Here is a 22,234-nt window from a genome sequence, read left to right as displayed (position 1 = left end):
GCTGCTTTTTGTGGTTTTGATGTTAGTCATCAGGTGTCAATCCTTGTCTTCATTCAGACACTGGGGGGAGGGAGGGCACAGTGTGGGGGAGGCCCTGTGCCAGTCACTGCAAACTTCCATGGCACCAGCCACAGGTTGGATCCCTTCTGGGACATCACATTCTATCAAGGCCCAGGAGTCACCGCCCACAGCTACCCGTTATATATCCCTTAACCACATACCTTCTTCCAGGCTTAGAAAAGCTGACTCTTCTGCCGCTATCAGGCTACTTTGTCTTCTTGAAACATCAACCACTATCCTTTCCATCCTTAGAGCAACTCGAGCTTAATTTCTTGATGGTCTTGTCCTTACAAACCAGAGGCTGGTCCCTCTTTCTGGAATATTTGTTTTTCATTCCCTCAGTAGTAATGCTGCAGGGAAAAGTTATTTCATACTCCATGCTGAGACTGTTTCTTTGATTTGCTTTTCGTTGCTTTTGTAATTGTAATTGTACATAATGGCCTGCCTCAGGGAATCCTGCCCCTCTATCTGACTGTAAACTAAAGTGCCTTTGTTCAGAACCCTGTCCACCTGTAGACTGCAGGATGGAAGAAATTAACACATCCCCTGCCTGAGGTTTGCCATTCTAGGAGATATTTGCTAGATTAATGGCCTTTTTACTTTGTTCATTCATCTCCCCTCATCTGTGATCCATAAAAATACCTGGCATCCAGACCCCATAAAGATGATTACTTTGAAATATTAGTCTACCACTTTCTCAGTCAGCTGAATAAAGTTGTAATTCCTTGCCTCAACACCTCCTCTCCAGTCCATTGGCCTGTTGTGCAGCAGGCAGAGCAACCTTGGACTCGGTAACAGTAACTCCTTTCTCGTCCTTCCAGTCTCAGTTCAGTCGTCACTTCCTCAAGGAGCCTTCTCTGACCCCCATCTCCCCCAGCATCCACTAGGTAGATCCCTTGTCCTGATGCAGGCTCTTAAAGCACCATAGCAGTTATCCCAATGAAGACTTCAAATGTATTTCTGTTCATTTGATTAAATTTTATCTGCCCACCAGGCTGTGAGTTTCCCTGAAGATGACCCATGTGCTCACAATGATATTTCCAGTCCCTCATGGTGCCTGATAGGAGATGCTCAATTTATGAATTCATTTAATATGTATTCAATAAAAGAATGAGCAGCCTCACGGGAAAAGCAGCCCAGAACTGAGAGGATAACAGCTTGGCTATCTTTACCAAAATGAAGGCAAAGCAAATCAACTTTATTCCATGCTGCTTATGGGTCCCTAGCAGGACAAAACAATTGAAAAAATAAAGAAGCAAGTAAGTTTATTAATAACTCACCCTATCTTCAGAGAGTCTCCTGGCATCATCAGGTAGGTGATATAAGAGTTTAGGAGCACATATACTGGGAGTTGGTACTGCCTCCTTCCTCTAGTGAAATGCAGACAGGCCGAGCTATACCTCTGGAAAGACAGTCTCCCCCCACCCTGACTTTTCCCATCCTCATGGGGCCACTCGCTTTGCTGGCTGTCATGCTGCCCCTCGGGGGTGGACTGTCCTCTTTAAGCCTCTGATACAAATATAAACTTGGACATAAACCCCTAGGCTTGATGTCTTTCATTGATTGATTGATTTTGACACACTAGGAGAAGGCTAAAACTTTCTAAGGGAGAATAAGAAGAAAAAAAGAATCAAGATCACAAAACTGCAAAAGACACAACACAATCCAGAAATTGTGCAAAAGCCCAGCCCCACTCGGTTCTATTATATTTCCCAGCTCCAACTTGTTTCCACAAGACCATGCCAAGGTAACATCATTGCCACATGGCCACTCCCAACAACATGTTGGGTCCTTCTTGGAGGAAGGCAAGAGACCAAGGCCCTCTCTGCGCAGGCCCTCAGGTTCTTTGGGTTTCAGTATGAGTTCTGAGCGGGTAGCTAACCCCAAATGTGATCCTGCCCTAAGAGGGATCCATGCACACAGCACTGTGGCTTGTGGCTTTTACCCTCTGCAGCTGGTCAGTGCGTCTGCACAGGATGTGACTGCATATATTACAGCAACCAAGCACACAGCTCAGGCTGAAGAAGTAACATTGACAGGAGGAGCTGAACTGAGTGGTGGTGGACAGGAAATGGGGTGGCAGGTGTTTGCAGGCTCTGCGGTAAGGAACACAAGGTAGTGAGACCAAGGCTGCATCAGACAGTCTGGAGCAATGAGAAGGACAGTCTTTCAGGGCTGGAGGATGGGCTGTGGAGGAGCTCATCCCTGAATTCTTAACACCCGAGAGTCTCGTCCTTTCTTTTCATGTTTAAAACATCCAACGTATTGTTGATTTTTTTGGTGGGTGCAATAACTTTTATCTTTCTAAAGAAATTGAAAGAGTGACCACACTCATGCAATGAGAATTTCCCCATTGTGTCTTTTCCTTTCTATCTTTATCTTAAGATATAGCTCTCCTTTCATGCCTCCATCCAACCTCAATTAGATGTCTGAATTCTCCATACTTATGAGTGTTTAGTGGCGAATGGATGGAGAAGGCAATGGCACCCCACTCCAGTAGTCTTGCCTGGAAAATCCCATGGACGGAGGAGCCTGGAAGGCTGCAGTCCATGGGGTCGCTGACACGACTGAGCGACTTCACTTTCACTTTTCACTTTCATGCATTGGAGAAGGAAATGGCAACCCACTCCAGTGTTCTTGCCTGGAGAATCCCAGGGATGGGGGAGCCTGGTGGGCTGCCGTCCATGGGGTCGCACAGAGTTGGACACGACTGAAGTGACTTAGCAGCAGCAGCAGTGGCGAATGGAAGGCTGTTCACACTTGTTGAGTAGGGGGAGGAGAGAGTTGAGTGGAGAAGGTCCGCGCTTGAGGACCTGTCTCTTCTGAGACCCCTCCACATTGCTTCTTGGCCTTCTGATTCGTTCTTTTTATCACTTCTTCAATTTTCAAAGTCTGGTGTAGGTGCCTCTGCCTGCCATGCCTCCGTCCTGTAGTCGTCCTTTGGGAAACCAAGTAGCTTTGCATTTTCACCTTCTAGAGCAAAGGCAAACTCTACCTCCCACCAAAACCTCTAAGGCAGGAGGATTCCCCTAACATTGGAATGGGGAACAGATGCTGAGTGGCCAAAAAGAATGACACGTCCGCTGTGACAGTGGGTACCATCTCTTTCAAGTGTTGTCTTAAACTGGCCTCTTTTGGTCTAGAGATGCTTCACATTCCAGTACAGGAAATTGTCCACATTTACTTCGCAAGTGTTTAATACACATCAAAACACTAAGATGCTTGACAAGATATTCACTTGTCTGTCCACCTCTTCTTCCACATGCTCCACTACAGTGGAGCAAACCTTTGTATGCTCCAAACCTGTTAGCATTTTCTGCTTTGACATGTTTGAGAATAAAAGCTTTGCGTTCTACCTAAACAACCAAAGGCAATGAGGAGGCCCCAGACTGTGTGGCACAGAAAAAAGGCTTTGGGTCACGCCAGATCCTTACAGAACAGCCACAGGGGGATGCGTAGAAGCAAAGTTTACAAGTGGCCATTACTTTGAACTAATTTCCCTTTGGCAAAAACTTTCTGGTGGAAAAGGGCTATCTTCTTTTGTTTAAATGTTACAGAATGCCAAAATGGCACCTAAGTGGTTCATTTCTACTCTGGCAACGTGCTTAGCTTATGCTATATGTATATTACTGCAGAAGGGATTTTTATAGTGTTTTATACGTCCTAAGTGCTCTCCAATCATTAATAAGTTATTCCTTCCTGAATCTTCAGGTCAATGTTAACATCTTCCGTTTTAAGAGCAGCCACCTGGATGTAGAGATTAAGTGCCTGGCCCAAGGTCAGGGGGTGAGGCACTGTCAAACCTGGGACTGTGTAATTTAATAGGAAAAGAATCCAACATTATATCATTCATCAGAAGAAGGCTACACTTAACCCAGGCCACTTTAACAGTCAAAGGAGAGACGAATTAAATGCTGAGCTGGTTTGTTTCAAACCTTGCTTAGAGGGGTACCAGCCAGGGAAGGGTCAGTTACTTTGCTGTGATAGGACTTGTAAATCAATCCAGTTCAGCACCTTGACCACAGACACTAAAACTGTCACTTGTGATGTCTCTCCCTGTATTTTTATATATTCACAGTCATGTTCTAAAAATGAGCTTCTGAGGGACTGATGGAAGAGGTGATTTAGATCCAAGGTCACTAAAATTGACAATAAAAGAAGGAATTTTAGCTTTACGTAGTAGTCATTTCTTAAAGGCTATGGGTAGCTGATATTCTATTTATTTTTTCTTACTAGTAGGGTCAATTTAAAATATATCTGGCAAGAACGCTCTACTGTTTTGTAGGACTTTTCAGCAAGGGAAGGTTAAAAGCACTAAAAGGAATCCTCAGGCGTTGCCAGGTAAAATCAATAGTTGCTTCTTCTAGGCTTCAGCATCAGAGGATTTCCTGTCTTCCAATTTCCCTTCTTACATTCCTCTGAAAGGCCGAAGGAAAGCTCTAGAAGCGAGTTCAAACTCAGTTTCCTTGACTTTCCAGAGATCCCTATAATTAAGCAATTGTGATTTAGTGAGAGAATCTAAGAAAATGGATTCATTCTTCAGTCTGAGTAGAAAAAGCTTCTGCCTAAACTAACTTCTTTGTTCACTCTTGCCTCTGTCCTCGTAGGTAGCTATGGATGGTCTCAGCTCTTCGCTGTGAGTTCTTTGCAAAGCAGCATGAAGCAGTTTTTCTAGAGAAAGCAAGTATGTGGCTATTTGACCCCGAGCAGGTGGAAACAGCGACCAGGAGGCTGGAAGAGGGTAGTCAGGCAGACTTGGGCCACATGTCCTCCTATGGCCCAGAGGGGTAGATCAGCCCATCTGAGTCACAGGTACTACACAAGAATAGAAGAGGGTGACCACCAGGAGAAATTTAAAACGCTACTGGAAATCAAAGGAGAATTAGATGCTGGGCAGACAAAAACAACAGGTGGCACTACAGAAATCCATGTTATATATGAGGAAAATAAGGCTCAGAATGTTTAAGAAACTTAGTTAAGGCCATGTAGGTAGTGGTTCATCCGGGCTTCAAACAGCTCTGATTAAAGGTTAAGAGTCTAAGCTTTGGAATCAGACATGTTGGCTATGTGATCTTGGTTAAGTTACTGAATTTCTCTGAGCCTTGGTTTTTTCATCAGTAAAGTGGGAATAATAATACATGTTTCATAAAATTAAATAACACATGAAGAATTTGTTAGGGCACTTTGTACAGAGAAAGGTGGTGAGAATGTTATTACTAGTATTAATTTTGGCCTATCTTCAGAGCCTCTAACTATCACAAAATATGAGTAAAGTTTGACAAGAGTCATTAGTAAACTTGGAAATGTGTAACCACTAATGTTTTAGGATTCCAAGACTTTTAAAATAAATGTCAGAAGTTTAATTCCGATTGCATGCTTTCTGCTGTTTTCTTGTGACCATCTTCTGGTGAAAATAGTGCATATCTTTTTCCTGATTCCACTTTGAAACCTCTTAAAAACTAGGATCTTACTACGCCGTTCATAAGCAGCCATAACCCCAGACTGAAGGCACCAATCTCTTTTTGGCTTCTGTTGGGGATCCCTTTCACCTGTGACCAAGATTTCTGCACAGCTTCTAAGCTCGTTTAGTCTGCCCAAGAATCTGCTTGCCAATGTTGGAAATGTGGGTTGGATCCCTGGGTCTGGAAGATCCCCTAGAGAAGGAAATGGCAACCCAATCCAGTGTTCTTGCCAGGAAAATTCCATGGACAGAGGAGCCTGGCAGGCTACAGTCCATGGGGTCATGAAAAGTTGGATGTTACTGAGCGACTAAACAACAACAAGGTTTTGAAACATTGTAAAGAGAAACTTCTGATGATTTAAAATTCAAACCACATACCATCCGTTTTGAAGTAAAACATCGGATGTCAGTTAAGACCCATCTCTTTTCCAATCTGTAGCTCTTTTATTGCAAAATAGTAGTGATAACCTCCACCACCTGGCTGTGCTGTGCTGTGCTTAGTTGGTCAGTCGTGTCTGACTCTTTGTGACTGCAAGAACTGTAGTGAAGCTCCTCTGTCCATGAGGATTCTCCAGGCAAGAATACTGAAGTGAGTTGCCATGCCTCCCTCCAAGGGATCTTCCCCATGCAGTGATCAAACCCAGGTCTCCCACGTTGTGGGTGGGTTCTTTACCATCTGAGCCACAAGGAAGCCCATCTTACTATTCAAATATAAAGTGACACAGAGACAAAGCTCATGACATGATCATTTTTATTAATATGATTTTTTTCTCTTGAGGATATTTTAAGGAAGGGGAATGCATGCCAGTCTCAGAATATATTTTAATCATTTTGAGAGTTACATAGAGTCACTAGGACACTCTTTACTATATCATCTTGCATCTATGACAAATATTTTCACTGCCTATGACAATCTGTTATTGTTGAAACTGGCTAAAATTCAATGTAATGCCAACTTGTGAGCCAGACATCCTGGAATGTGAAGTCAAATGGGCCTTAGGAAGCATCACTACGAACAAAGCTAGTAAAGGTGAAGGAATTCCAGTTGAGCTATTTCAAATCCTAAAAGATGATGCTGTGAAAGTCCTGCACACAATATGCCAACAAATTTGGAAAACTTAGCAGTGGCCACAGGACTGGAAAAGGTCAGTTTCATTCCAATCCCATAGAAAAGCAATGCCAAAGAACGCTCAAACTACCGCACAATTGCACTCATCTTACATGCTAGTAGAGTAAAGCTCAAAATTCTCCAAGCCAGGCTTCAGCAATACATGAACTGTGAACTTCCAGATGTTCAAGCTGGTTTCAGAAAAGGCAGAGGAACCAGAGATCAAATTGCCAACATCTGTTAGATCATCAAAAAAGCAAGAGAGTTCCAGAAAAACATCTACTTCTGCTTTATTGACTGCCAAAGCCTTTGACTGTGTGGATCACCACAAACTGTGGAAAATTCTTCAAGAGGTGGGAATACCAGACCACCTGACCTGCCTCTTGAGAAACCTGTATGCATTTCAGGAAGCAACAGTTAGAACTGGACATGGAACAACAGACTGGTTCCAAATAGGAAAAGGAGTACGTCAAGGCTATATATTGTCACCCTGCTTATTTAACTTATATGCAGAGTACATAATGAGAAACGCTGGGCTAGAAGAAGAACAAGCTGGAATCAAGATTGCCGGGAGAAATCTCAATAACCTCAGATATGCAGATGACACCACCCTTATGGCAGAAAGTGAAGAAGAACTAAAGAGCCTCTTGAGGAAAGTGAAAAAGGAGAGTGAAAAAGTTGGCTTAAAGCTCAACATCCAGAAAACGAAGATCATGGCATCTGGTCCCATCACTTCTTGGGAAATAGATGGGGAAACAGTGGAAACAGTGGCTGACTTTGTTTTTCTGGGCTCCAAAATCACTGCAGATGGTGATTGCAGCCATGACATTAAAAGACGCTTGCTCCTTGGAAGGAAAGTTATGACTAACCTAGACAGCATATTAAAAAGCAGAGACACTACTTTGCCAACAAAGGTCCACCTAGTCAAGGCTATGATTTTTGCAGTCGTCATGTATGGATGTGAGAGTTGAACTATAAAGAAAGCTGAGCACCGAATAATTGATGCTTTTGAACTGTGGTGTTGGAGAAGACTCTTGAGAGTCCCTTGGATTGCAAGGAGATCCAACCAGTCCATCCTAAAGGAGATCAGTCCTGGGTGTTCATTGGAAGGACTGATGTTGAAGCTGAAACTCCAATACTTTGGTCACCTGATGCAAAGAGCTGACTCATTTGAAAAGACCCTGATGCTGGGAAAGATTGAAGGCAGGTAGAGAAGGGGACGACAGAGGATGAGATGTTGGATGGTATCACCAACTCAATGAACATGAGTTTGGGTAAACTCCGGGAATTGGTGATGGAAAGGGAGGCCTGGTGTGGTGCCATCCATGGAGTTGCAAAGAGTCAGACACAACTGAGTGACTGAGCTGAACTGTGAGCCACAGTTAGTGATTGTTCATGCCTGGCTTTCTTGGACTTGAGGGCTCAGCTCTGTCCCCAGGCAGCCCTGTTCCTTCTAGCCTTACATCTGTGACTCAGCCTGCAACTATGACAGGGAGGAAAAGGTGCTTAAGGACTGTCTACACCACATCGCTGGGTGAGCCAAACTGCCAGCGAAAGTGCTAGTGGTTCTCAGCCCACCCCTAAGAGCTGTGGGGCAGGAGTGACCCAAGGACACAGACTTTTCTGTCTCAGCTTGGAGACTAAGCTTCAAGAGGGCTGGGAGCTCCCAGAAGAAAGAGATGCAGAGATGATACAAGGGGTTAAAAAAAAAAAAGTTATTAGCTCATTTAACTTGGAGAAAGGAAGCCTGAGAATAGTTCTGATTTGTGATGTTAAATATCAGCTTCAACCCAGAAATATTTATCAAGAGCCCACCGCACAACTGGGCTGGTGCTACTCACGAGGAATCCTTGCCTGAAACAATGTCCCGCTTGTTCTGTCTCCACTGAGGATGGAACAAAGGAAACGGATCTGCGTGGAAGAAGAGTTTCAAAGTAGCTGTAATGGAGATTTTTTGACATCACATAATGAGCATCCATTAATCCCAGGCTGGCTTGCCAGGGGGATGGCAAAGCCTGAAGCATGCCTGGGGCTGGCCTGCACGAATCAGTTCTGGCTGGTTTGAGATGCGAAGTTTACAGTAACCAATTATCCAAGTAAGGCTAGGGTTAAGATAGGATGGTGTTGTTTTTCTCTCTGTGTTATTTTGAAACTTCATTTTTATAAATACTACCAAGAAACCTCTCAGAAGAGTTAAAAACAGGTTACTTGGAGAAAAGAGAAGTGAGTAGCTAAACTTTACATGAAGGATGTTACAATGGAAAACACCCAGAGGTTTAAATAAACATTTTCAAGTGTTATGAAAAAGGTATTCAAATGTTAAAAGAAATAGCAATCTGAGGACAATACTGAGACTATGACCAATGACAAAGTATTTGCTAATTGTTCATTGCAATTGGTTAGAAAAACATTACAACCCCAATAGATAATTGGATTAAAAATTCATTAAAAAGGTTTATATCTGGCCAACAAATGAATGAAAAAAATTTTTTGACCTGATTCCTTATAAAGCAAAATTCAATATAAATAATGTACTATAAGTCAACTGTAAAATGTCAATGTACTATAAAAAATCAACTATTTTTTCAATAAAAATTTCCATTGGTGATAAGAAATTAAGTTGCCCATTTGGACATCAAGGTGACTCTTATAGGCAAGAGCTCCTTTCAAAACATTTTTAGTAGTTCTATTTCCATTTTTGGAAATCTATCCTTAAAAACATCTAAATCCAAAAATAGCTTTGCTCAAAAATATTCACTGCCTTATCCATAGTCACAAATAAAAGAAGTTCAACATTACCCATAACCACAAGAAACTGGACATAACCCAAATGTCCAGTGGCAGGTGACTGTTTTGTAAAATGGGATATAGCAACTCATAATACTGGACAACAGTTAAAAAGAAATTTTAAGTAGAGTTTTAATATGGAATGGAGAAGGCAATGGCACCCCACTCCAGTACTCTTGCCTGGAAAATCCCATGGACAGAGGATCCTGGTAGGCTGCAGTCCATGGGGTCTCAAAGAGTCGGACATGACTGAACGACTTCACTTTCACTTTTCACTTTCATGCATTGGAAAAGGAAATGGCAACCCACTCCAGTGTTCTTGCCTGGAGAATCCCAGGGATGGGGGAGCCTGGTGGGCTGCTGTCTATGGGGTAGCACAGAGTCAGACACGACTGAGCGACTTCACTTTCACTTTCCTTTCACTTTAATACAGAAAAGATCATGCTCAATGTTAAGTGGAAAAAGTAGGATATACCTGTTCGGCTGCTTACTATATGGTGAGTAACAGACTCAGGTTCTCATCCATAAGAGTAAGTAACAACAGTTATCTTCTTTATCAGGTTTTGACCGTTAAGTGGAATTATGTACATAAAGTGCTCACCCAAGTGACTAGCAAATAGTAAATGTTCCATAAATTATAGTTTTTATTTTTTGAACACGAGATATAACCTTGGATTTAAAGAGTCATCATCACAAGATTTTAAGCCAAAATCTAAGCTTAGAATGAAACTTGCAAAGAAATAGGTCAAAAGCAAAGGTCATCTCTGTAAGTATTCAATTATGAGTCAAATATGATTCAACTATTATTTTCTCTCCTTTTTACGTTTTTTATGTTTTGGAGTTTCTCCCCTTGGTTATGCTACTACTTTTATAATGGATGAAGAGGCCAGTTTTTTTTTTTTTTTAACTAATAATTTAGTTTAATGGACTATTACTCAGTCATAAAAAAGAATGTAATATTGCCATTTGCAGCAACATGGATGGGCCTAAAGAATATTATACTAGGTGAAGTGAATCAGACAAAGACAAATATTAACACTATCACTTGTATGTGGAATCTAAAAATAATACAAATGAATCTATATACAAAACAGAAACAGACTCACAGATATAGAAAACAGACTTCTGGTCACCAAAGGGGAAAGGGACAGGGGTGGGATAAATTGGGAGTATAGGATTAACAGATACAAACTACCATATATAAAACAGATCAGCAACAAGGATTTACTGTGTAGCACAGGGAACTATATTCACCGTCTTATTATAACGCACAATGAAAAATATTCTAAAATGTATATGTATATACCATATATAACTGAATCTCCTTTGCTGGTCACCTGAAGCTAATGCAGTATTGTTAATCAACTATACTTCAATTAAATAAATAATTTAGTTTGTAATACTTTCCAGGAAGAAATACAGTAAATCCCTAAAACTTGGAGAGAATTTACAGACATTAAATTTGGCTTTACTGGACCCAAACTGCATGAATGGCCAGTGAGAACATCAGGTTGCCATTGCCTCCCACCCAGCCCTGAGTCCTCGGTCTCCCCATTTTGTTGTTGAGACCATGCTAGGCCACGTCTGAAGCTAACCGGGTGTTTATCAAACTGTCTACCCGGCCCCTCTTCTTATGTTTGGTTTCTTGCATTCTTTTCTCCAGCAATCAAAGAACTGCAAAGACAGATTTTCCATAAAGAGCCAAGTTTTTATACAACCAAAAGTCTGATTCATCTTGCTTGACTTCATGAATACCCAAATGGAGTTTTATTTTTAAATTCTCAAAAAACCCTGTTCTTTCTCCTTGAGTCAGCAATTAGTGGCTTAAAAAAAAAAAAAAGTTTTTTTATTCCTTAGGTTAAAAGTTAATCAAAGAAAGGAAAAGAACCTACAAGCAGTTTTTTCCCTAGGGACATGAAAGTCTGTAATTTGTATGGCTAAGTTGCGTGTTCATTCTTTTGTACACACGCCAACACGTGTGACACACGGGTCCCTGGGGAGGGAAGGGAATGAGGGCTGGTTGCTGCAGAAGGAGCGATGACCCCTGAATGCTAATGCTCTGGTATTCATTTCAGGGACAACTGTGAATAGGGCTCGGGATAAATATCCTCAGATAACCTCCCGTGAATTTATACACATCTCATAACCAAAACCTCCCCCACCCGTGTGCTTCCTTCCTCTCCTGCTCTTTTAAAAGCTGTTTGATTAACAGCCGCGTCACACCATCCCCACCTTCTGCTGTCGGCTCCCTCCCACCCCCAGCCCTGGGCCCTGCAAAGAAAGAGTCTCTTCATGAGACGTGCAGCTGCGTGGCTCCCAGGCAGGAAGGTGCAAGTCTGGCCTGAATGAGATGGATCAGGGCCCTCTGCATCCCCACTCCCAGCTCCTCGGGGCTGCTTTGTGAGGCTGCTCTGCACTGGGGCTTTCCCAAAAAGAGACTCAAGGCACAGCCAGGCCCTCACATACCCCTGAACTGAACATAAATGCTATCTTATCTTGGCTGGCATGTCCTTGGTCTGCTTGTGAGCTATAGAAGAAAGTGAAGAGGAAAGAATGCTTGCGTCTCTGCTGTGAACGTGGGTCATGCTGAGATGTTAAAAATAAATGAATGTGTTCCCGCTCCGGGCACAGGATGTCAGGCAGGAGTTTTGAGCCTTATTTTCTGGGGAAGCTGAAAGGAAAAGGTTTGCCTTAGAGCAGGATTTCTTAGCCTTGGCACCACTGACCCTTTGGACCAGATAATTCTTTGTGGTGGGAGACTTTCCCGGGCACTGTAGGATGTTTAACAGCATCCCTGGCCTCTACCCATCCCAGGAGTTGTCACAACCAAAAATGTCTCTAGACCTTGCCAGCACCATCCCCTGGGTGCCACCAGGTTACCAGATAAAATATAGAATGCCCAGTGAAATGTGAATTTCAGATAAATAATGCAGTATTTGGAACTGACTTATACTGACAAATTATTTGTTGTTTATCCCAAAGTTCACATTTGACTGGGCACCCTGTATGTTTTATTCACTAAATCTGGCAACCCTACCTGGGGAACAAAAATCATGCCCAGTTGAAAACCACTGCCTTGAAGATACCAGCAACTGGAGGCATAGTCTTGAGGCTTGGGGTTTTCATCAGGAACTGATTACTTGATCAATCTGAGCACCTGAGAAGGAAATAGAAATCAATTACCATGGCACTCTGTTTACTACGTCAAAGGATAGGGGAGAATTCCACTCTTTCTTTTCAAGAAGTAGCATTAAAAACACCCCTACTTTCTTGCAAAATTAATTTCTCAGTAGAAGTAGTTTCCCAAAGAAACATGCACACAACTCATAGATTCTTGGGATTAACTGGTTCTCTCCCCTGATCAGGTTGACAAGACGACTTTCTTTGCCCTCTTTCAACACTCAGCTGTCGATGTCATTGGCAACATCAACACGATGGTTTCTTGAACATAATTTTTTCCTGGATAACTGCCCTAAGGACCACAGTTTTGCTTGGATTTTTGTGTGTGTTTATTTTTGCTTTGCCAATGAGTAGGTGTGGGGCCAGGGCCACCCACAGTCTTGCCTCTTGTGAACGCTTCTGAAAAGTGCTGTGATGGATGACGTTCCAGATATCCTGTAGGAACATAATCACTCCAGGCTGGCATTTCCAGGGAACAAATACCACTCCCAGTTGAAAACCACTGCCTTGAAGATACCAGCTGCTGCTGCTGCTGCTGCTAAGTCATTTCAATCATGTCCCACTCTGTGCGACCCCATAGATGGCAGCCCAACAGACTCCCCCATCCCTGGGATTCTCTAGGCAAGAATACTGGAGTGGTTTGCCATTTCCTTCTCCAATGCATGAAAGTCAAAAGTCAAAGTGAAGTTGCTCAGTCGTGTCCGACTCCTAGCGACTCCATGGACTGCAGCCTACCAGGCCCCTCCGTCCATGGGATTTTCCAGGCAAGAGTACTGGAGTGGGGTGCCATTGCCTTCTCCAGAAGATACCAGAAACTGGAGGCATAGTCTTGAGGCTTGGAGTTTTCACTGGGGAACTGATTACTTGATCAATCTGAGAGCCTGAGAAGGGAATAGAAATTAATTACCATGGCACTCTGTTTACTATCCTAGGGGGTAGGGGAGAATTCCACTCTTTCTTTTCAAGAAGTAACATTAAAGACATCCCTACTTTCTTTACAGAATAGCCATACCATTCCTTGGGTAGTCTGTCCATCTACCCAAGGCACCAAGATTCCCTCCAATTGGAACCGAGTAGAAGAAACTGAGGAAAGACTGTCACTCATTTTAAAATTAACCTAACGAATTTGAATTTCAGGCTTAACTTGAAAGGGCAAAAATATTTGATTAATTCATTTGAACTTGAATTTTAAAATTTTAGACTTCAACTTCTTTGAGATTTTAACCTTCAGATTTCAGATCCATGGTGGACATTATGATAGGAGGAATGTGTTATTGGCATGTTTTTATCATTATGATACCGTTTGAGCTCATGATGGAGCCTCTAATAAATGACACTGAATGACCTGACTGATGACTTAGGATGGGAAATAGACCAGGAAAAGGAGTTTTTAGCTTTCCAGAATCTTGGAGTTAACTGGAGAGGGGAACCAGAAATGAATCTAGGTTTTATGCAATTCTAGATTCAAACTCTAGGTTTTTTCATACTTATATAATATGTGACTCTTTTAAGAAAAAGAACAAAATTGTGAATATGAAATTATATGTGAAAGTATCTCTGTATTTGGAATGAGAAAATAAATCATAAAAAATTACAATTTTAAAAAGCTTACATATACCTCAAATAACACAAATCCAGAAACCAACATTAACATTATTTTTAATCAATTGTTTGATCCTGTATATATATATAGCTACCTACTCTTTGTTATCTCCTTACAACTATGTTTTCTAATATTTTGTGTAGCAAGAATAGAAAAGTAATCCCGTCTTCTGGCATGGTTAATTAAATTTTCCTCAGTTGCACATTTTCCCTCAGCAGTGAAGCATCATTTGGAGACGTGGAGCTTGACCTTGAATCATATCTGAAAAGGAGAGTGCTTTCTGCAGGAACTCGGTTTCCCTAAGAAAAAGGCAAAGGGATGACTTTTGGAGTCACCGGTCTGATGAGTGTCTGCTCCTCCCCTGAGGATGAACGGGTGGTGGGAGAAGACTGTTTATGGAAAAATCCGTCCTCTTAGAACCAGACCAACAGCAGTGTAATGAGCATTGTCCCCTACCTGCCTCAACTTTTTACTCCTGTAACCTGGAGGGCTTAACCATTCGGTCTATGATCACAAAGAGTGGGGCTGGCCCCTTTCAGGAAGGAGACCCAACTGATCAGAGAAGACCTGCTCCCACCCTCCTTCCAAACCCATCCCTCCTCTTCTGTAGCTCCTCTGGGCAATGCTGATGAGCAGCCTTGATTTTGTCCTCGGAAAAGTTCCCAAGTGGCTCAGAAGGCCAGAGGCGGACTGACCTTGAAACTAACAAGATCTAAGCTCCAGGGTCCATCAGCTGTGCAGGTCTCTCTGGGGTCTCGCGTATTCTGTGGCGCCTGCAGTGGGATCTTTATTTGCCTTCTCAAAAACTAACAAAAATCTGGCCTTCGCATTACCCAAGGTATCTTTTTGCTTTGGGGAAGTTGGAAGATTTTACAGAAATAATAGACAATGCTTCTGATGTGCCAAGTAGGATTATGCTTCAAGATTTCAGCCCTGGGAAGCAGGCTAGGGTCTTAACGGGTGACTTTCTCAGTGCCTTTATCCACCACCCTCTCCCCTCATCCTATGTCTTCTTCCTGCTAAATTCCTAATGCTTCCTTAGGTCCTGAGGTACCGCTGGCACTCAGAGTGCAATTGAGCGTCAAAGGATACTATCAAGAGAAGGAAAAGAGTACCCACAGAACAGGAGGAAATATTCGCAAATCATGTATCTGATAAGGGATGGACATCAGAATAATGTGTATAAATAATGTTCACAACACAAAAGCAAAAGCAAAAGGAAAAACTTGCGAATAACTCAGTTAAAAAACGGGCAAAGAGGGAATTCCTTGGCGGTCCAGGACCTTCCAATACAGGGAGTTCGGGTTCAGCTCCTGGTCAGGAGCTGAGATCCCACCTGCCTCTGAACCAAAAAACCAAAACATAAAACAGAAGCAGTGTTGTAACAAATTCAGTTAGGATTTTTTAAAAAATGGTCCACATCAAAAAATCTCTAAAAGAAAAAAAAATTGGCAAAAGACTCAAAAAGGCCCTAAAGAAGATACAGAAATGGCTAACGAGCAATGCAAAAATCCTCAACATCATTAGCCATTAGGGAAACACAAGTCAAAACTGCAGTGAGACATTACAGCCATCATGGTGACTGTTATCAAAACGCAAAATAACAAATCTTAGTGTGGTGTGGCGCTATTAGAGCACTCATACAGTGCTAATGGGAATGTGAGATGGTGGAGTACTGGGGAAAACAAGTTTGCAGGTCTTCAAAGAGTTAAACACAGAATAATCACAGGACCCAGCAATCCACTTCTGGGTAGATACCAAAAAAAAAAAAAGGGGGAAAGAAGTGACTCAAATAGATATTATTATACCAATGTTCATTAGAGCATCATTCACAATATCCGAAAGATCGAGGCAAGTCAAGTGTTCATCCACAGAGGAATGGATACATAACACGGTGGTGTAAACATACCATGGAATATTATTCATCCATAATTAGGAAATTCTGGCACATGTTACAGTTTGGATGAACCTTGAATATATTATGCTAAGTGAAACAAACCAGAAACGCAAAGGACAAATACTGCCTGAATCCACTGATAGGAGTTATCCAGAACAGAGAAATTCCTAGAGACAGAAAGCTGAGGAAGGGGGCAACGGGAACTTGTGCCATGGATGTGGACTTCCTGTCTGGTGATGATAAAGTTCTGGAGATGGACAGCAGTGATGATTTGACAACAATGTGAGTGTACTTAATGCCAGAGAACTACCCTCTTAAAATGGTTAGTGGTAAATTTTATGTTATGTATGCGTGCGTGCGTGTGTGCATGCTAAGTCATTTCAGTCATGTCCGACTCTTTGCGACCCCATGAATTATAGTCCATCAGGCTTCTCTGTCCAGGGGATTCTCCAGGCAAGAATACTGGAGTGGATAGCCGTGCCCTCCTCCAGGGGATCTTCCCGGCCCAGGAATCGAACCGGCATCTCTTAACGTCTCCGGAATTAGCAAACAAGTTATTTACCCCTGAGCCACCTGGGAAGCCCATGTTATGTATATTATGCCACAATTTAAAAATGAAAAATAAAAAAGATTCAGGAAGCCACCTGGAAACAAAAATCCAATCCTGTTGGTTCTATTTACGCCTCTCTCAAGTAGATGTGCTTTTGCCTTCCTTAAGGCTGCTGGGAAAGTCCAGCTCCCCATCGTGTTTACCTAGATTATTGTAGTAGCCTCCTTGTCTTTCGCCAGATGTTCATCCTTACTCTTTCTAATCTGTTCTCCAAGGAGAGCCACCTATTGTTTGTCATTCACTCGCTAAGTTGGGTCTGACTCTTCTGCAACCCCATGGACTGTAGTCTGCCAGGCACCACTGTCCTTGGGATTTCCCAGACAAGAATACTGAAGCAGGTTGCCAGAGGGGCCTTCCAAAGTATACACCCAACTGGGTCAGCCCCCTGCCTACTAAGCCAGCACACGGAGGAAGGTTGGAGGATTTCAAGCAAAGGGGTACCATACCTACATTTATACTGTTAAAAAAAATACTGGCTTCTGTGGCAGGGAAGCTGGATTTGTAAGAATTCAAGAGAAGAGGTTCTCAAACTTCAGGGTCATCAGCTGGAGGACTTGTTAATACTCAGATAGCTGGGTCCCAGGGTTCTGATTCAGTAGGTCTGGCGTGGGGCATCCCAGGCTAGGGTGAGGAATCTGCATCTCTAATAAGCTCCCAGGTGATGCTCTGATCAAGTTGCTTCTGGTTGATTGCAAACCAGGGAACATATTTTGGGAGCCCCCGGCCTGGAGTGAACAAAGCAGGGAGAACAAAGCTCTCTGTGGCCTGGCCCTACTCTCCCTCCAAGAGACAACTTACGGAAATTCTTCTATTTTCTTAGATGCCTCGAGTTCAGGACTTCATTCTCACAGTCCCATCTGCCTGGAGCATTCTTCCTTTTCTCCCCTTTCCTTTCTCTCTGTACTCCCACTTTCTGCCTGGTTAACCATCATCCATCTTTCAAGAATCTGCTTATACAATGTGTGTGCCTTTAAAAAAAAAAAGCAACTTTGAAATATAATTCACATATTATCTAGTTCACCCACTTAACACACACAGTTTATCAGATTTTAGTATAGTCACAGATATGTGCAACTATTCAGTTCAGTTCAGTCGTTCAGTCGTGTCCGACTCTTTGCGACCCCATGAATCGCAGCACGCCAGGCCTCCCTGTCCAACACCAACTCCCAGAGTTCACTCAGACTCACATCCATCAAGTCAGTGATGCCATCCAGCCATCTCATCCTCTGTCGTCCCCTTCTCCTCCTGCCCCCAATCCCTCCCAGCATCAGAGTCTTTTCCAATGAGTCAACCCTTCGCATGAGGTGGCCAAAGTACTGGAGTTTCAGCTTTAGCATCATTCCTTCCAAAGAAATCCCAGGGTTGATCTCCTTCAGAATGGACTGGTTGGATCTCCTTGCAGTCCAAGGGACTCTCAAGAGTCTTCTCCAACACCACAGTTCAAAAGCATCAATTCTTCAGCGCTCAGCCTTCTTCACAATCCAACTCTCACATTGATGCATGACTACCTGGAAAAACCATAGCCTTGACTAGACGGACCTTAGTCGGCAAAGTAATGTCTCTGTTTTTGAATATGCTATTACCTCAGTCAATTTCATTTATTTAATTTAAAAAATTTAAATTTTTTTAATTTTTATTTTTACTTTATTTTATTTTACAATACTGTATTGGTTTTGCCATACATTGACATGAATCCACCACAGGTGTACATGAGTTCCCAATCCTGAACCCCCCTCCCACCTCCCACCCCATATCATCTCTCTGGATCATCCCCGTGCACCAGCCCCAAGCATCCTGTATCCTGTATCGAACATAGACTGGCGATTCATTTCTTACATGATAGTATATATGTTTCAATGCCATTCTCCCACATCATCCATCCCACCCTCTCCTTCTCCCACAGAGCCCAAAAGTCCATTCTATACATCTGTGTCTCTTTTGCTGTCTCACATACAGGGTTATCATTACCATCTTTCTAAATTCCATATATATGTGTTAGTATACTGTATTGGTGTTTTTCTTTCTGGCTTACTTCACTCTGTATAATCGGCTCCAGTTTCATCCATCTCATTAGAACTGATTCGAATGTATTCTTTTTACTGGCTGAGTAATACTCCATTGTGTATATGTACCACAGCTTTCTTATCCATTCATCTGCTGATAGACATCTAGGTTGTTTCCATGTCCTGGCTATTATAAACAGTGCTGCAATGAACATTGGAGTACATGTGTCTCTTTCAATTCTGGTTTCCTCGGTGTGTATGCCCAGCAGTGGGATTGCTGGGTCATAAGGCAGTTCTATTTGCAATTTTTTAAGGAATCTCCACACTGTTCTCCATAGTGGCTGTACTAGTTTGCATTCCCACCAACAGTGTAAGAGAGTTCCCTTTTCTCCACACCCTCTCCAGCATTTATTGTTTGCAGACTTTTGGATCGCAGCCATTCTGACTGGTGTGAAATGGTACCTTATTGTGGTCTTGATTTGCATTTCTCTGATAACAAGTGATGTTGAGCATCTTTTCATGTGTTTGTTAGCCATCCATATGTCTTCTTTGGAGAAATGTCTATTTAATTCTTTGGCCTGTTTTTTGATTGGGTCATTTATTTTTTTGGAATTGAGCTGCATAAGTTGCTTGTATATTTTTGAGATTAGTTGTTTGTCAGTTGCTTCATTTGCTATTATTTTCTCCCATTCAGAAGGCTGTCTTTTCACCTTGCTTATAGTTTCCTTTGTTGTGCAGAAGCTTTTAGTTTTAATTAGATCGCATTTGTTTATTTTTGCTTTTATTTCCAGTATTCTGGGAGGTGGATCATAGCAGATTCTGCTGTGATTTATGTCGGAGAGTGTTTAATTATTTTTTAACAGTAGAAGCATCCATTTTACTGCATGACAATTACAAAATACAAAATAAAAGAATAAAAAACCAAAAATTATTATCATAAAAGTCAGAATAATGACACTTCTGAGAAAGTATGAGAATGTGATCCTAATGGACGCAAAGGAGTCCCTAAAGTCCTGATAACATTTCTTTTTTACTGAACTATAGTCGATTTATAATATTGTGTTAGTTTCAGATATATAGTACAGTGATTCAGTTATATATATACCTGAAATACATACAACCTATAAGGGAAAATGTTATAACCTATTACCTATAGGTTATAAGTTATAACCTATAAGGGAAAAAGATCTTCCCTGATAGCTCAGTTGGTAAAGCGTCTGCCTGCAATGCAGGAGATCCCCTGGAGAAGGGAAAGGCTACCCATTCCAGTATTCTGGCCTGGAGAATTCCATGGACTAGAGTCCATGGGGTCACAAAGAGTCAGACACAACTGAGTGACTTTCTCTTTCACTATAAGGGAAAAGAATCTGAGAAAGAAATACATATATATATATATATATAATAAAAATAAATATAAATATATATTTTTCTTTTTCAGGTTCTTTTCCCTTATAGATTATAACAAAATATTGATTATAGTTCCCTGTGCTATAGAGTAGGTCCTTGTTTGTTATCTTATTTTTATATATAGCAGTGTGTATGTGTGAATCCCAAACTCCTAATTTATCCCTCCCTCCTTCCTCTTTGGCAATCATAAGCATGTTTTCTATGTCTGTGAGTCAGTTTTAGACTAAATGGAAATCTTGTAGTCTTTAGCTATCACCTCCCTATTTCCCCTTCTTGCCCTCTAACCCCCAGTAGGTCCAGGGAGGGGCATCTGGTAATTTGCATTTCCCCTGGGTGATTCTGTTACACAGCAAGTAAAAATATTCTGTGAAGGCGAGAACCACACTTGTCTCCCCACTATTGTGTCCCTGCACCAAGAAGGGCAGGGCGATGGTACTGTGCATGGACTAACAATCAATGAATTTTGTTGAATAAAGAAGTGTTGCAATTTGACCAAGGTCACGTAACCAGGAGATGAAGGCTTAGAACCGTTGCGTTTTTGCCTTGGTTGTCTGGTTTATCTTGTGAGGTTGGTAAGACTATCCCAGTCTATTCAACAAGCATCTGTTGAGGAATTACTACCTACTCAGCATTTTTCAAAATCTGGCCAAATGTTCGAGCTTTGGTAATAATCTGTGAGGCATCAATGGATAGCTCTGAAAGATAATTGGAAGCACTTGGAGTCCTAAAAGAATTGGGGAAAACTGGACTTTATTAAACACCAGGGGGAGCTTTGTTAAAATAGTACTGAATAGCAGACCACATTGAAGGGCAAGTCACCCCAGCATAAGGCACTTATTATTTTTAAGAATAAATTTGTTCAAAGTTGCCTGTACTGAATTTTTTAATAGATAATCTTTTCCCCCACTAGACTTTATTATCGGGATATTTTCATTTCCTGGAATCAAGATTGCCGGGAGAAATATCAATAACCTCAGATATGCAGATGACACCACCCTTATGGCAGAAAGTGAAGAGGAACTAAAAAGCCTCTTGATAAAACTGAAAGAGGAGAGTGAAAATGTTGGTTTAAAGTTCAACATTCAGAAAACGAAGATCATGGCATCCGGTCTCATCACTTCATGGGAAATAGATGGGGGGAAAGTGTCATACTTTATTTTTGGGGGCTCCAAAATCACTGCAGATGGTGATTGCAGCCATGAAATTAAAAGATGCTTACTCCTTGAAAGAAAACTTATGACCAACCTAGATAGCATATTCAAAAGCAGAGACATTACTTTGCCAACTAAGGTCCGTCTAGTCAAGGCTATGGTTTTTCCAGTAGTCATGCATGGATGTGAGAGTTGGACTGTGAAGAAGGCTGAGCGCCGAAGAATTGATGCTTTTGAACTGTGGTGTTGGAGAAGACTCTTGAGAGTCCCTTGGACTGCAAGGAGATCCAACCAGTCCATTCTGAAGGAGATCAGCCCTGGGATTTCTTTGGAAGGACTGATGCTAAAGCTGAAACTCCAGTACTTAGGCCACCTCATGCGAAGAGCTGACTCATTGGAAAAGACTCTGATGCTGGGAGGGATTGGAGGCAGGAGGAGAAGGGGACGACCGAGGATGAGATGGCTGGATGGCATCACTGACTCGATGGACATGAGTCTGAGTGAACTGTGGGAGTTGGTGATGGACAGGGAGGCCTGGCATGCTGCGATTCATGGGGTCGCAAAGAGTCGGACACGACTGAGCGATTGAACTGGAGGCATAATAAAATCACTTAAGATTGAAACAAGTTTTTAAAGAACACATTTATGGAAAAACAATTTTATAATTTCCTGAAATAATAAAATTCAGTTAATCACAAAACAAATGCATGGTAGCTAGGGTTACTTCTGTTTTGCACAATAGTTTCAAGTTCTAAAAGGGAAAAAGGGAAAGATGAAACAAACACACTGTTCTTCCAGAATTCTGAGTGGTTATGTGGAGTTCAAGAATTTCTATGTCAAGAATTATTAGAATGGTGATGCTTTTCTAATAAATCTTTGAGAATATTGGAAGTCTAATCTAAAAAATATTAGGTACAGTAGAAGGAAACCACTCCTGTGAGTTTTATTAGCTTACTTTAGGGAAGGC

Source organism: Capra hircus, chromosome 23, assembly GCF_001704415.2.
Source record: "Capra hircus breed San Clemente chromosome 23, ASM170441v1, whole genome shotgun sequence".
NCBI classification, from domain to species: domain Eukaryota; kingdom Metazoa; phylum Chordata; class Mammalia; order Artiodactyla; family Bovidae; genus Capra; species Capra hircus.
The sequence above is the reverse complement of the archived record's forward strand: the minus strand, read 5'-3'. Positions refer to the sequence as shown.